This window comes from Herpailurus yagouaroundi, unplaced genomic scaffold (genome assembly GCF_014898765.1).
Source record: "Herpailurus yagouaroundi ecotype Mexico unplaced genomic scaffold, PumYag 159, whole genome shotgun sequence".
Lineage (NCBI taxonomy): Eukaryota > Metazoa > Chordata > Mammalia > Carnivora > Felidae > Herpailurus > Herpailurus yagouaroundi.
In genome coordinates this window covers 15,060,763-15,074,208 of record NW_024412400.1, presented here as the reverse complement: position 1 = coordinate 15,074,208, position 13,446 = coordinate 15,060,763, and the positions used below count along the sequence as shown (strand labels likewise).

At 41.3% G+C, this 13,446-nt stretch overlaps 1 long non-coding RNA gene across 1 annotated transcript; it reads left to right on the top strand.

Moving 5' to 3' along the window:
• Positions 1–12,356: 12,356 nt before the first annotated feature.
• Positions 12,357–13,110, top strand: LOC121033313 (uncharacterized). The gene is made up of 2 exons (XR_005791823.1): positions 12,357–12,595; positions 12,914–13,110. It is a non-coding gene; the product is annotated as an uncharacterized LOC121033313 (long non-coding RNA).
• The last annotated feature ends 336 nt before the right edge of the window (positions 13,111–13,446 follow it).

Below are 13,446 nucleotides of genomic sequence, written 5' to 3'. Positions count from 1 at the left end.
TTTTTTTTTTCCTGCGGAGGAGTAAGGAGAAAGGTGTAAAACTTTTAAAGATTGGTATCTCCCCCGTTCCATGGTTTGTCTTTGTATTCTCTTAACAATGCCTTCCAAAGAGCAGAAGTTCTTACTTACTTATTTTTGATAAAGTCCAATTTATCAACATTTTCTTCTATGAATAGTACATTTGATGTCAGACCTATGAAATCTTTGCTTGACCGAGATCACAAAGTTTTCTCCTACGTGTTCTTCTATAAATGTTCTAATATTAGGTTTTATAGCTAAGTCTATCACCCACTGTGGACTGACACTTGAAGACAATGTGAAGTATTTGAATACAATGCGAAGTATAGCTTGCATATGATTATCAGGTATCTTACTACCTTTTGCTAAGAAGACTACTCTTTCTCCACTGAATGGTTTTGCACTGTTGTGGAAAGTCAGGTATCGGTTGTGAGGGTCAACATTTAGACACCCTATGAGTGCCATTGGTCTGTTTGTCTTTATGCCAACTATACCCGTACTGTCTTGGTTAGTGCAGCCTTATAATAAATCTTAAAGACAGTATCTTTCCTTTTCAAAGTTGTTTGTTTCTTTGTTTTTTGGGGGGCTATTCTAAGTTTTTTCCATTTCCAAGGGAATTTTAGGATCAGCTTGTCAATTTCTACCAAAAAAAATCCTGCTGAATGTATGTATCATTTTGGGAAGAATTGACTTCTTAACAATATTGAGCCTTTTGATCTATGAACACAATATAACTCCCTGTTTATTTAGGTCTTTAATTTTTCTCATCGACGTTTTATAGTTTTTAGAGCATTAGTCTTCTACATCTTTCATCAGGTCTCTACCTACGAATTTCATATTTTCGACACCATTTAAAAAAAATTTTTTTTACATTTATTTATTTTTGTTAGAGAGAGACAGAGCACAAGTGGAGGAGGGGCAGAAAGAGAAGGAGACACAGAATCCGAAGCAGGCTCCAGGCTCCGAGCTGTCAGCACAGAGCCCCACGTGGGGCTCGAACCGAGGAACCGTGAGATCATGACCTGAGGTGAAGTTGATGCTTAACCAACTGAGCCACCCAGGTGCCCCTTTTTGATGCCATTTTTAAGGAACATTTTAAATTCAATTTCTGATGGTTTGTTGCTGGTATGTAAAAAATACAACAAATGTGTATGTATTGATCATTTACACTTATTCTACAATGCTACTAAAATAATTTCTTATTTTTAATGGCTTCTTCATAGAATTTTTGTCTGTATAAGATCGTGTTACCTGCAAACAAAGACAGTTTTACTGCGACCTTTCTAATCTAGAACCTCTGGTATCATGTTGAGTAGAAACAAGGAAACATCCTTGCCTCATTCCCAATCTAGAGAAGAAAGCATTCTACTTTTCACTATTTAAAAAAATTTTTTTTTAATGTTTTTTTTCATTTTTTGAAGAAGAGGGAGACAGAGCATGAGCAAGGGAGAGGCAGAGAGAGAGGGAGACACAGAATCCGAAGCAGGCTTCAGGCTCTGAGCTGTCAGCACAGAACCCAATGCGGGGCTGGAACCCACGAACTGTGAGAACATGACCTGAGCCTAAGTCGGACACTTAACTGATGAGCCACCCAGGTGCCCCTACTTTTCTCTATTAAGCATGATGTTAGTTTAGGTTTTTCGTGGATGTCCTGTAGCAGGTTGAGGAAATTCAGTTCTATTTCAAGGTTGCTAAGAGGTTTTTCAGGAATAAATGTTGGAGTTTTTCAAATGCTTTTTCTGCATCTATAGAGATAATCATGGTTTTTCATTTTTGGTCTATAAACATCGTGAATTCCATTAATTTTTTTAATGTTACATAAACCTGAGATAAATCTTTGTTATTAGATTTATAAACACTTAGGATTATTCTGACCTATTGATAAATTTATTTCATTATCTTTATGGAATAACCTGTTTTATTCTTTACTCTAAAGTCTACTTTGAGGGGCGCCTGAGTGGCTCAGTCTGTGAAACGTCCAAATTTTGTTTTGGCTCAGGTCATGATCCCAGGGTTGTGGGATCTAGCCTGGCATCCAGCTCCATGCTGAGCTTGGGGCTTGCTTAAAATTCTCTCTCTTTCTCCCTCTGTCTCTCCTTCACTCATGTTCATCCTCTCTCTCTAAAAATAAAATTTTAAAAATTAAAAAAATTAAGTCTACTTTGATATTAATATAGCCACTCTAGATTTGTTTGATTAGTGTTAGCATGTATATATTTTTAATCTTTTAAATTTTTACTTAGGTATGTCTTTATATTTCTTATAAGCGGCATATAGTTATGTCCTGCTTTTTAATCCAATATGACGATCTCTGAGTTTTAACTGGGGTGGTTAAACCATTTACGTTGAATGTGATTATTGATATTTTGGATTTAAACCTACCACATTGTTATTTGTTTTCTATTTGTCCAATTTGTTCTTTGTTTCCTTTTTCTTCTTTTTGTGCCTTCTTTGGATTAATGAAATATTTTTTATGATTCCATTTTATCTCTTTTGTTGGCTTATTAGCTATAATTCTCTTTTATTTTATTTTATTTATTTTATTTTTTTTGAGAGAGAGAGGACACAAGTGAGCAAGGGGCAGAGAAAGAGAGGGAGAGAGAGAGAGAGAGAGAGAATCCCACCAGAGGTAAAGAGACAAAGAGGGAGAGAGAGAGAAGCAGGGCTCACCCAAAGCAGAGCTTGAGCTCATGAACTGCAAGTTCATGACCTGAGCCGAAGACAGGTGCTTAACTGACTGAGCCACCCAGGAGCCTGATATAATTCTTTATTGTGCTATTTTTATGGTTGCTTTAGGATTTTTAGTAAATATCTTTAACTTATCACAGTTTACCCTCAAGTGATATTATATCACTTGTATGGATACTATATTATACTGTACAAATATTATATAATTTATTCTATAGATACTATTATACTATATAGGTATTATACCACTTGTACTCATAATAATATACTTCATTTCTCTCCTCCCAGCCTTTGTTCTATAATTGTCATGTATTTTACTTCTATATGTTATAATACAATAATATCTTTTCTTTTTTTTTAAGTTTATTTTTTTTATTTTTGAGAGGCAGAGAGAGTGTGCAGGCAGGGAGAGGCAGAGAGAGTGTGCAGGCAGGGAGAGGCAGAGAGGGGGGAGAGAATCCCAAGCAGGCTCTGTGCTGTCATCAGGCAGGGTTATGTAGGCCTCCATCTTACCAACGGTGAGATCATGACCTGAGCTGAAATCACGAGTTGGACCATTAACCGAATGAGCCAACCAGACGCCCAAATACAACAGTATCATATTTTCCACTTAAATGGTTGATTTTCTCTTAAAGAGACTTTAGAAATAAGAAAACAAATATTTTAAATTTACCCAGGTATTTATCAGTCCCAAGGGTCTTACTTAATTCCTTTATTTAGATCTCAGATTTCCATCTGGTATCAGTTTCCTTCTACCTGAAGCATTTCTTTTAACATTTTTTTCTTAATGTTTATCTATTTTGAGAGAGAGAGCGCGCATGTGCGTGCGGGGGGGATGGGCAGAGAGAGGGGAAGACTGAGGATCTGCACACTGATAGCAGAGAGCCCAATGCAGGGCTTGATCTCATGAACTGTGAGATCATGACCTGAGCTGAAGTCTCAGGCTTAACCTACTGATCCACTCAGCTACCCCTCTTAACATTCTTCTAGTGCAGATCTGCTGGTGATGAATTCTTCAGCGCCCATGTGTCTGAAAAGTCTTCATGTTACATATTTTTGAAAGCTTTTTCATTGGATATAGAATTCTAGGTTGATGGTTTTATCCCTTCTGTACTCTGAAGATGTTTCACTGTCATTCAGTGTACCTATTTCCTGCCGTTATTCCAATCTTTGTTCTTTCGTACATGACGTGTCTTTTCTCTTTCCCCTAGCTGCGTTTGCATTTTCCTTGTTATCATTGGTTTTAAGCAACTTGATTAACGTGAGGCTTTTTGTTGTCTTCTTCATGTTTCTGTGATTGGCCACATCGAGCCATTTGGATTGGTGGATTTATAACTTTCATCAAATTTGAGAAATTTGATGATTATCTCTTTAAATATTTTTTTCCGTACCATTTTGTTGATTCCAATTACATGTAAGTGAGGTCGTTGAAATTTTCCAGAGTTCGCTGAAGCTCTATTCCTTTTTTTTTTTTTTTTTTGGTATTTAAAAAAAAGTTTCAGTTTTATTCATTAATTGACAGAAAAAATTGGAAGATATTTAAAATATACGTTGTAGTAATTTGATGTGCATATACATTGTGAAAGAACCCCCCCCATTGAGTTAGTTAACACATCCATTTATCTTTTTGCGTGTGAGAGAACATTTAAGTTCTACTCTTTTAGCAAATCTTAATTATACAATACAGTGTTATATCAACTATAGTCACCATGCTTTACATTAGGTCCTCAGAACTTACTCATCTTACAGCTGAAAGTTCGTATCCTTTTATAAACCTCTTTCTATTCCCCCTGCCTGTCAGCCTCTGGCAACCACATTTCTACTCTCTGTTTCTATAAGATTTACTTTTTCCTTTCTCTCCTTTCCTCTCCTCTCCTCCCCCCTTCCTCCTCTTCCCCTTCTCCTTCTCCTCCTCCTTCTTTTCTTTCTTTCTTTCTTTCTTTCTTTCTTTCTTTCTTTCTTTCTTTTCTTCTTTCTTTCTTTGATTCCACATTTAAGTATTGTCACATAGTAATTGTCTTTCTCTGTCTGGCTTGTTTCATTTAGCATAATGCCCTCCAGGTCCATCCATGTTGTTACAAATGACAGGATTTCCTTCTTTCTCGTGTCTAAATAAGATTCCATAGTGTGTGTGTGTGTGTGTGTGTGTGTGTGTGTATGTATCTCATATCTTGTTTATCCATTAATCCATTAATGGACACATAGGTTGTTTCCATGTGTTGGCCATTGTGAATAATGCTGCAATGAACACGGGGTGTAGGTATCACTTTAGTATCTTATTTTCAGATATATACCCCAAAATGGGATTGCTGGATCATATGGTATTTCTATTTTTAATTTTTTGAGGACCCTCCAAACTGTTTTCTGTAGTGGCTCCGCCAATTTAGTCTTTTTTATTTCTGTGTTTCATTTTGTAGTTTCCGCTGCTATGCCTTCAAGTTCACTAATCTTTTCTTCTGCAAGGCATAATACACTAAATACACTAATCTCCAGTGTATTTTTCATTTTAGACACTATAGTTTTTACCTCTAGAAGTTCCATTTGGTTCTTTTTTGTATCATTTTTGTCTTTACTTGGCATGTTCAACTTTTTTTTAGCTTCTTGAACATATGGAATAAATTATAATAATAATAATTAATATTCTTAACTACTAATTACATCATCTGTGTCACTTTGTGTTGGTTTTGACAGTTTTTATTTTCTCCTTCTTCTGGATCATATTTTCGTGCTACTTTGCATGTTTGGTATTTTTTCTTAGGTGCCACAATTTTTTTTAATTTTTTTATTTTAAATTTTTTTTAATTTTTTTATTTTAAAGTATTTATTTATTTTTTTATTTTAAATTCTTTTTTTAAATCTTTATTTTTGAGAGAGAGAGAGAAAGAGTGAGAGCAGGGGAGGAAGAGAGAGAGAGGGAGACACAGAATCAGAAAATCAGAAGCAGGCTCCAGGCTCCGAGCTGTCAGCACAGAGCCCAACATGGGGCTTGAACTCTCTGACTGTGAGATCATGATGGGAGCCAAAGTCAGACGCTTAACCGACTGAGCCACCCAAGCGCCCCACCACAATTTTTTTTAAGTTTATTTATTTGTTTTGAGAGAAAGAGAGAGGGAGAGTGAGGGGAGGGGCAGAGAGAGAGAGAGAGGGAAAGGGAGAGAGAGAATCCCAAGCAGGTTCTGCACTGTCAGTGTGGAGCCCCATGTGGGGCTCGAACTCACAAACCATGGGATCATGACCTGAACCGAAATCAAGAGTGGGACGCTTAACCGACTGGGCCATCCAGATGCCCCTACATGCCACAAATTTTTGATTTTTTGCTTGTTATGTGCTGGTTGTTATGTTCACTACTATAAATATAGCTGAGCTTTCTTCCAGGATGTAGTTAAGTGTCAGCTTTTACTCTTTGACTTTACTAGAAAGACCGAAGCAGCATTTAGTCTAGGGCTACTTTAGCCCACTACAGAGACAGGACCTTTTCGAGTCCTCTTCCCAACACCTCATGAATCATGAAGTTTTGTGCTCCAGCTGGTGGGAACAGGAACTATTCCAGCAGAGGGGATGCTGAGGGCCAGTGGTTCTCAGCTGGGGGCAATACTGCCCCAGAAAGGACATTTGAAAGTGTCTGGAGACACTTTCGGTTTTCACAGCTCGGGAAGGGAGTGTTGCTGCTGACCTGTCGTCAGGAAAAGCCAAGATGCCATTAAACATCTTATAGTGCAGCCCCTCAAATAAAGAAATCTCTGTCCCAACGTAGCGTTAAGGTTGAGAAACTCTGCCTTATCCTCTTGGGTGGTTTTTCCCCTGGGCTTCGGGTAGTTTCTTCACATGCACATGCTCATCAGCACTCTGAGAGCTCAGGGGGACCCTGCTCAGCTCTCGGTTGTTTCTCTGGGCGGCATTCTCCTTTCTGAAACTCTGCCCCGAGGACTCTAGCCATCTTGGTAGCCCAGCTTCACAACTCGGTGTCCTCAACTCGAGGAGACTGCTGGGCTCTGTCCGGGCCCCTAACCCTACCCTGAACTGCAGCCTGAAAACTCTCCAGGCAGTAAGTTGGAGCACGCTTAGGCCTTTCCTCATGTGTTTTTAATCTTCTCTAACAGATGCTTATTCCACCCTGCCTGATGTTCAATGTCTCTGATATTTTGCCTGGTTTTCAGTTAAAAATTGTTTTTTCCAGGCATAAAGATAAATCATATCCTTGTTACCCCATCTTGTCTTGGAGCAGATGCCCTGCTTTTGACATTGTTCAGATTTAATTGGAATTAAATCTTGGGGCGCCTGGGTGGCTCAATCTGTTAAGCGTCCGACTTTGGCTCAGAACTGATCTGGCAGTTCGTGGGTTCCAGGACCATGATGGGTTCTGTGTTGACAGATCAGAGCCTGGAGCCTGCTTCAGGTTCTGTGTCTCTCTCCCTCATTCTCTCAAAAAAAAAAAAAAAAAAAAAAGAAAAAAGAATAAACATTAAAAAGTTTTTTTTTTTTCCAAGAGTGTTTGGTTGTTCAGTGTTGTCAAATAAGTTGTCGATCCTGAGCAATAATGCAGCTTCCATATAAGAATCCATATTTCCAGCTCTTCTTGACATACCTTTTCTAGAAATACTGCAAATCAACCGTAGGGAATTGAGAAATGTAACTCAGTAATCAAGGCATTGTGGGTAGGTTGGGGAGGGTGAGAGCTGGGCTGCACATCTTCCTCATTGCCGCCATTTGCACTCTCCACTCTTCTCCATCCTTCCTCGTGCCCAGGAGGTTGACCTATATGACTGCATCAAAAGATTGCCCGGCCCTCTGGCTTCTCAGTGGGTTCAGCCTATTATGGACACTGGCAAGGGATCAGGGTGGAAGGACGCAAGACAAGAGACTGGCTTCCTCGTTGCTGGCTTAATGAAGTTTGACCAAGCCCCTCTTTGTAAGGCTGCAGCTTCTGACAAATGGCCTTATCCGTACTGTTCTCTCTCTCTGGGTTCTAATGACCCTGCCTAAGTACAAGGGGGCTAAGAAACATAGATAAACCAATGATATACTTGGTGGACATTATTGCCCTGACTCTCTAGAGACTCCTGCAGGAACCTTTCTTCCTTAGCGCCAAGCTAAATCCTTTTGGCTGGAAGGGAAAGAGTAATGGGAAGGAGTTATTTAAGGCATCCACCTCCAGATTAGGATTCAGTTGTATTCCTAGAGACCCTCTTCTGTTTACGTTCTTTCAGAAGAGTATTTCATCAATAGGACTAGGGTCACCTTCCTTGGTATAGTCTAGTTATACAATCTGTTTTGACAGCTCTGAGCAGAGGAATCCCTGAAGGAAATTTTAGATGTCACCAAATCATTCTATTCTAATCATATTTTATATTCTGTAATCTCAGCTTAATGATATTTCGCTCCGGAGCACAAATACACACTCCCACATAAAAGCACGCACGTGCGTATTTTTGTACGCTACGTCAATTCACATTTCCCTGGGCTTTTCTGCAGCAGCTATGTGGTCCCTATCTGCAGCCTTCCTTTTTAAACCATTTTTTAAATGTTTCTGTATTTATGTACTTACTTATTTTCAGAGAGAAAGAGAGGGGGAAGAGGGGAGGTCCAGAGAGATAGGAGAGAGAGAATCTCAAGAGCAGAACCCCACACAGGGTTTGATCTCAAAAACCGCGAGATCATGACCTGAGCTGAAATCAAGAGTAGGACACTTAACCCACTGAGCCACCCAGGCGCTCCTCTATCTACAGCCTTCTAAGTAGTTAGTGATGAACACAGTCTAACTAGTTGATCCATTAGACCCACAATCACCTTCTCTTTGCACAGGAAAAAACTGGTATCCTGGAAGAAGTAAAATTCCAGAGAACGTTGTTGGATTTTAGATTCATAAGATAAAGATAAAACCTGCCTGCCAAGATTAAGAACACCGGCAAATATGTAGGATACAGGACGTAGATTCTGTGGCTTCTCTACCGCAGGGCTGAGTGTAGGTCAAAGTGCAGGAAGAAATAGATGCCATTTCATGACAGGGTCAGATTTTAGCAAAAAATAAAGAAGAAAGATTAATTATTGCTCCACTTAGATTTCAAATCTTGTTCATTCCCTGAAAAACAATAATGAAAGCTACGCTTTACAATGTTATGTTTTCATTACTAAATAGTTTACATTTATGTTCCATTACTATAATATTTTACTGAAATATTTTATGTTTAAAGTATAGTGTCCAACTGACAGTATCCTGCAGAGCTAATGGACCCCTTAGGGGGCAGGGCATGCCCCAGAGCACTGTGACCCTTGTCCTACCTCTGTATGACGGGATGGACAGAGCAGTCTCCAAGGTGCCTCCTAGCTCTCCAGTGCAGTGACTCGAGGACCGACGATAGGTTTGGGGACTTAGGAAGAAGTCCTATCTGACAGAAGGCCATATTCTCAGGGCATTAAAACTGGGCATTATGAAAAGAAATGGTGACAATCACAGACTGTCGGAGCCTGCCTGGTGGCCTGTGGAGTAGGCTCCAATACTGTGTCTGGGATGAGGAAGGGGACAGGATCATAGCAATGGCATCTCCATCTTAAAATCGATGCTTGTTCTTGTTAGAATCACCATGATATTCTCAGTTACCCCTTCCACCTCTGTTCCAGCGGTCCTGGGCTGGGAACTGTGAATCCTGGCAGTCCCACAGACTCTCACCCACCTCCTCCCTCACTCCCCCTCCTCAAACCTTGCTTTCACTCCAAACGAAACAGTAGAAACCACTATTCTTTACTTGTCATGGCTGGAATCATCACCTCCCTCGAACAACCATCAAGATTTTTTGATAGTCGTTTTTATCACTTATGATCCGCATATGATGCTTCACCTTATGGATTCATGAAATATACCTGTAAGGGGATTAGGAGATTGACGGTTTGCCCTGGGAGTACAAAAGCAAATAAAAACATATTTCATCACTTTGTTATGCACTGGTTTTATGATTTCTTAGCAACTTGTGTTTAGCAAACTGTTTCAATAAAAGTATATCATCTGCTAAATTTTACCAATTTATGCACTTTGTCCGTTTTCTCACTTAATTTTCTCTCTTTTGCTAATGTTTATTTTTGAGAGAGAGAGAATGCTTGGAGGAGGGGCAGAGAGAGAGGAGGACAGATGATCTGAAGCAGGCTCTGTGATAGAGGATCTGAAGTGGGCTCTGTGCTGACAGCAGAGAGCCCAATGCGGGGCTTGAACTCACGAACCGTGAGATCATGACCTGAGCTGAAGTCAAACACCGACTAAGCCACCCAGGCACCCCACTCACTCAATCTTCTATGGCCCATGTTCTCCAGAGGGCCACAGCTGTTTTCTTGTGATGATATATAAAGGGCAGAGACCTTGGCTTTTTGGTTTACTCTGCTTGTCACATTCAAAGTGTCACTGAGAATCACTATCCTGAAGAGATACTTGCACCCATGTTCATTGCAACATCATTCACAATAGCTAAAACATGGAAATAGCCTAAGTGTACGTTGATGGATGAATGGAGATATGTATGTATATGTATGGTATAATCTATGTATCTATATATCTGTATATGTGGTATAATCTATCTATCTATCTAGTGTAATATTAAAAAATAAAATAAAATAAAATCCTGCCTTCTGTGACAACATGGATCGACCTTGAGCGTGTTATGTTACAGGAAATAAGTCAGATAGAAAAAGACAAAGACCATATTATCTCACTTATACGTGGAATCTAGAAAAGCCGAACTCATAGAAATAGACAACAAAATGGTGTTTGCCAGGAGCTGGGCGCAGGGACAGAAGAAAAATGGGGAGATGTTGGTCAAAGGGTAGAAGATTATAAAGGTCCAGTTATAAGATGAATAAGTTCTGAAGATGTAATGCATGGCATAATGACTATAGTGAACAATATGGTATCACATACCTGAAAGTTGCTAAGAGAGTAGATCTCGAATATTCTCCCCGTACACAAAGAAGTGGTTACTATCTCATGTGATTGAAGTGTTAACTAACCTCACTATGGTCATCATTTCACAATATATACACGTATTAAATCATCAGGTTGTACCCCTTAAACTTACACAATGTTACATGTCGATTATATACTAATAAAAATGGGAAAAAATACATGTTAAAAAAAGTGTCATTGACTTACACTTTCTATGTATGTATAATTGGTGATAATAGATATGCTGAAATTTATTTCCTTTGTCAAATCCTTAATGAATTAACGGATCTAGTGGACAGTACTCAGTGGACAATGGCATGCCCCAAGGAAAGACAATCCGGACAACACAAGCCTCCTCGTGGAATGCTATCACCGATGAAATACTGTTATCAAAAAACAGAACTTGAACCAGATCAAGTCTTTCTATTTAATTACCACTTTATTGCAAATGCAAGGGTCAGAGGATCATGTTATCACCATGAGAATGCAGCCAGCAAAATCCAGAACCTGGACAATTAGAAGGAATGCTCAGACTTTTTCAGTACATTGTAAGGAAAACTAAAAGAAGAGAGCAAGGGGAAGACTTCTTGATCACGAGAATCAAGTGACACATCAACCAGATGTGTGGGACTTGTTTGGATCCTGACTCAAAACAACCAACTGTAAAAAAAAAAAAAAAACCAAACCAAAAGAACAACAAAAACTATGAGACAATAAAGGACACAAGCTTGGCTGTCTCATGATATTAAGAAATTATTGTTAATTAATTCTGTAGGCGTGATAAATTATATATATAAACATTTATTTTTTAAAGAATCCTCATGTTTTAGGGCCATGTATGGAAAGTGGTTTAGGTGTCAGAATTCCTAGGATGTGTGAATGAGGTGAGGATTATAGAATGAAACAAGAACAGCCATGAGTTGATGATTGTTTGTAGCTGGAAGACAGATAAATGAGGGTCCATTGTTCTCTACTCTGGTGTATGTTTGAAATTTTCTGTAGTTTTTTTTTTTTTTTTTTGAACTAATAAAGAATCTTTCATTTGCCAATGCATTTGGGCTCACCAACACACATCATGTATAAAGTCAGTAATTAATAATGCCTACGAATACTGGGCGTCCCTCGACAGTTTACAAAGCAGCTAATTTATAGTCTCATGTCTCCCTCCTGGGTACTACTAGGCGAGATCTGTGTTGTTTCAGTCCCCACTTGGCAGAAAAGAATGAAGCTCAAGGAAGCCCAGGGCAACTGCCGCCAGGAAGCCGCGCGGACCAGAGCTAGAACGCCGCGTCTTAGAAATTCCACGTTCTGGGCTCCTCCCCCCACACCAGGAAGCTTTAAAAAGGTAGAGTGGGCGTGGGATAACGGAAAGAATTGTTTACCGAACGCTTCAGGACCCGACACAACCGCGGCTTCTGGAGTGGAAGGGAGCCCTGCGCGCCCGGGCAGATACTCTCCGCGGCCACCAGATGGCGAAGGCTGCTCGCCGCCCGGGGGAGGAAGGCTCCCGCGTCTTGGCGCGGAATCTGCGGCGAGACTCCAAGGCCAAGGGCAAGGCGCTCCGCCCGGGAGCGGAAAGATGCGGCGAGCCTAAAGTGACAGAAGTTGCTATGGGAGTCCACAAGCTTATGGGAGCAAGTTTAGGGCTTTTTAAGGAGGCCGGGGCGTGAGGGGATTAAAGTGGGGGGGGGGTGCACGCCGTGTTGCCTAAAATAAACAGTGACTCGCGCTCCGGGGTTGGTCCACGGATCCCTCAGAAGCCCTTTGGGGACCATCGCCCAGGGCCTGCTCTATATGTGGCGCAGCTAATCCTACCCCCGGGGAACTTGATGCGCTTCTTTGGCCAAGCTCAAAGGATTCCGAGGGCCAAGGAGAAAGGGGGGAAGGAGTAAATGAATCTCCAGGAGAGGAGGTTTATTTTTCTTTTAAGCCGTAATAAAGGGAAATTCGGTGGCCATCAAGGTGAGAGTCCCCATCATGTTAGGAAAAAAAAAAATGCCCGTAAGTTTCAGGAGCTTTCAGGTTCCCGCGGGGGGGGGGGGGAGCCCCAACAGTGTGGGCTGGGCCCAGGCCTCTTCCAGTCGCCCGCTGGAGTGCGACCCCGACGAGAGTGGGAGCAGGTGGACAGATTCGGCGCGTCTGAGTCCACGCGGGCCGGAGCTCACCTGCTCGAAAGCTAAACTTGAGGGGTGGGGGGACAGAAGGATGGGGATTTTATGGCAGGTATGGAAGGGGACTCAGTCGGGCTCACCAACCGTTTTGCAAATTGTCTTTTGAAAGCGCCTCCCGATGATGCCGGCATCTCCGCGAGTGAAAGCCAAACTTTTGGAGTCGGCGTGCAGTGGAGTGCGGGACCTTGCGGCGCGAACACGAGAAAAGGGATGCGGCCGGCGTCCAGGCCAATGGAAAATGAGTGGCTTTAATTCCTGCCCCTACTGGAGCCTCAATTTCGATTAAACTCAAGGAGCATGCGAGAACGTTCTTACTCCGGTGCGTTTTTGTGACACCTGCATTTTTTTTTTTAACTGCATCATCACACCCCCCCCCCCGCCCCCACCCCCAGTCGTTTGGTTCAGAAAGAAGGCAGGCACTGTGGAGGAAAGGGAAAACCGTGAGTCTGCCTTTACACCCAGATTTAAAGCTAATCGAGGGTGTCTGGAAAAGCAGGAGCCTAGGATCCAAAGCTGATCTGGAGCTCGAAAGTCTCCATTCCGGGGTCGGGAGATGCTTTGCTGCAGACTCGGAAAGGGCTCCGAACCTCGGCCCTGGTTCGGAGTTTGGCGCGCGGGTCCGCGGCCTCCTCCCCCCCCCCC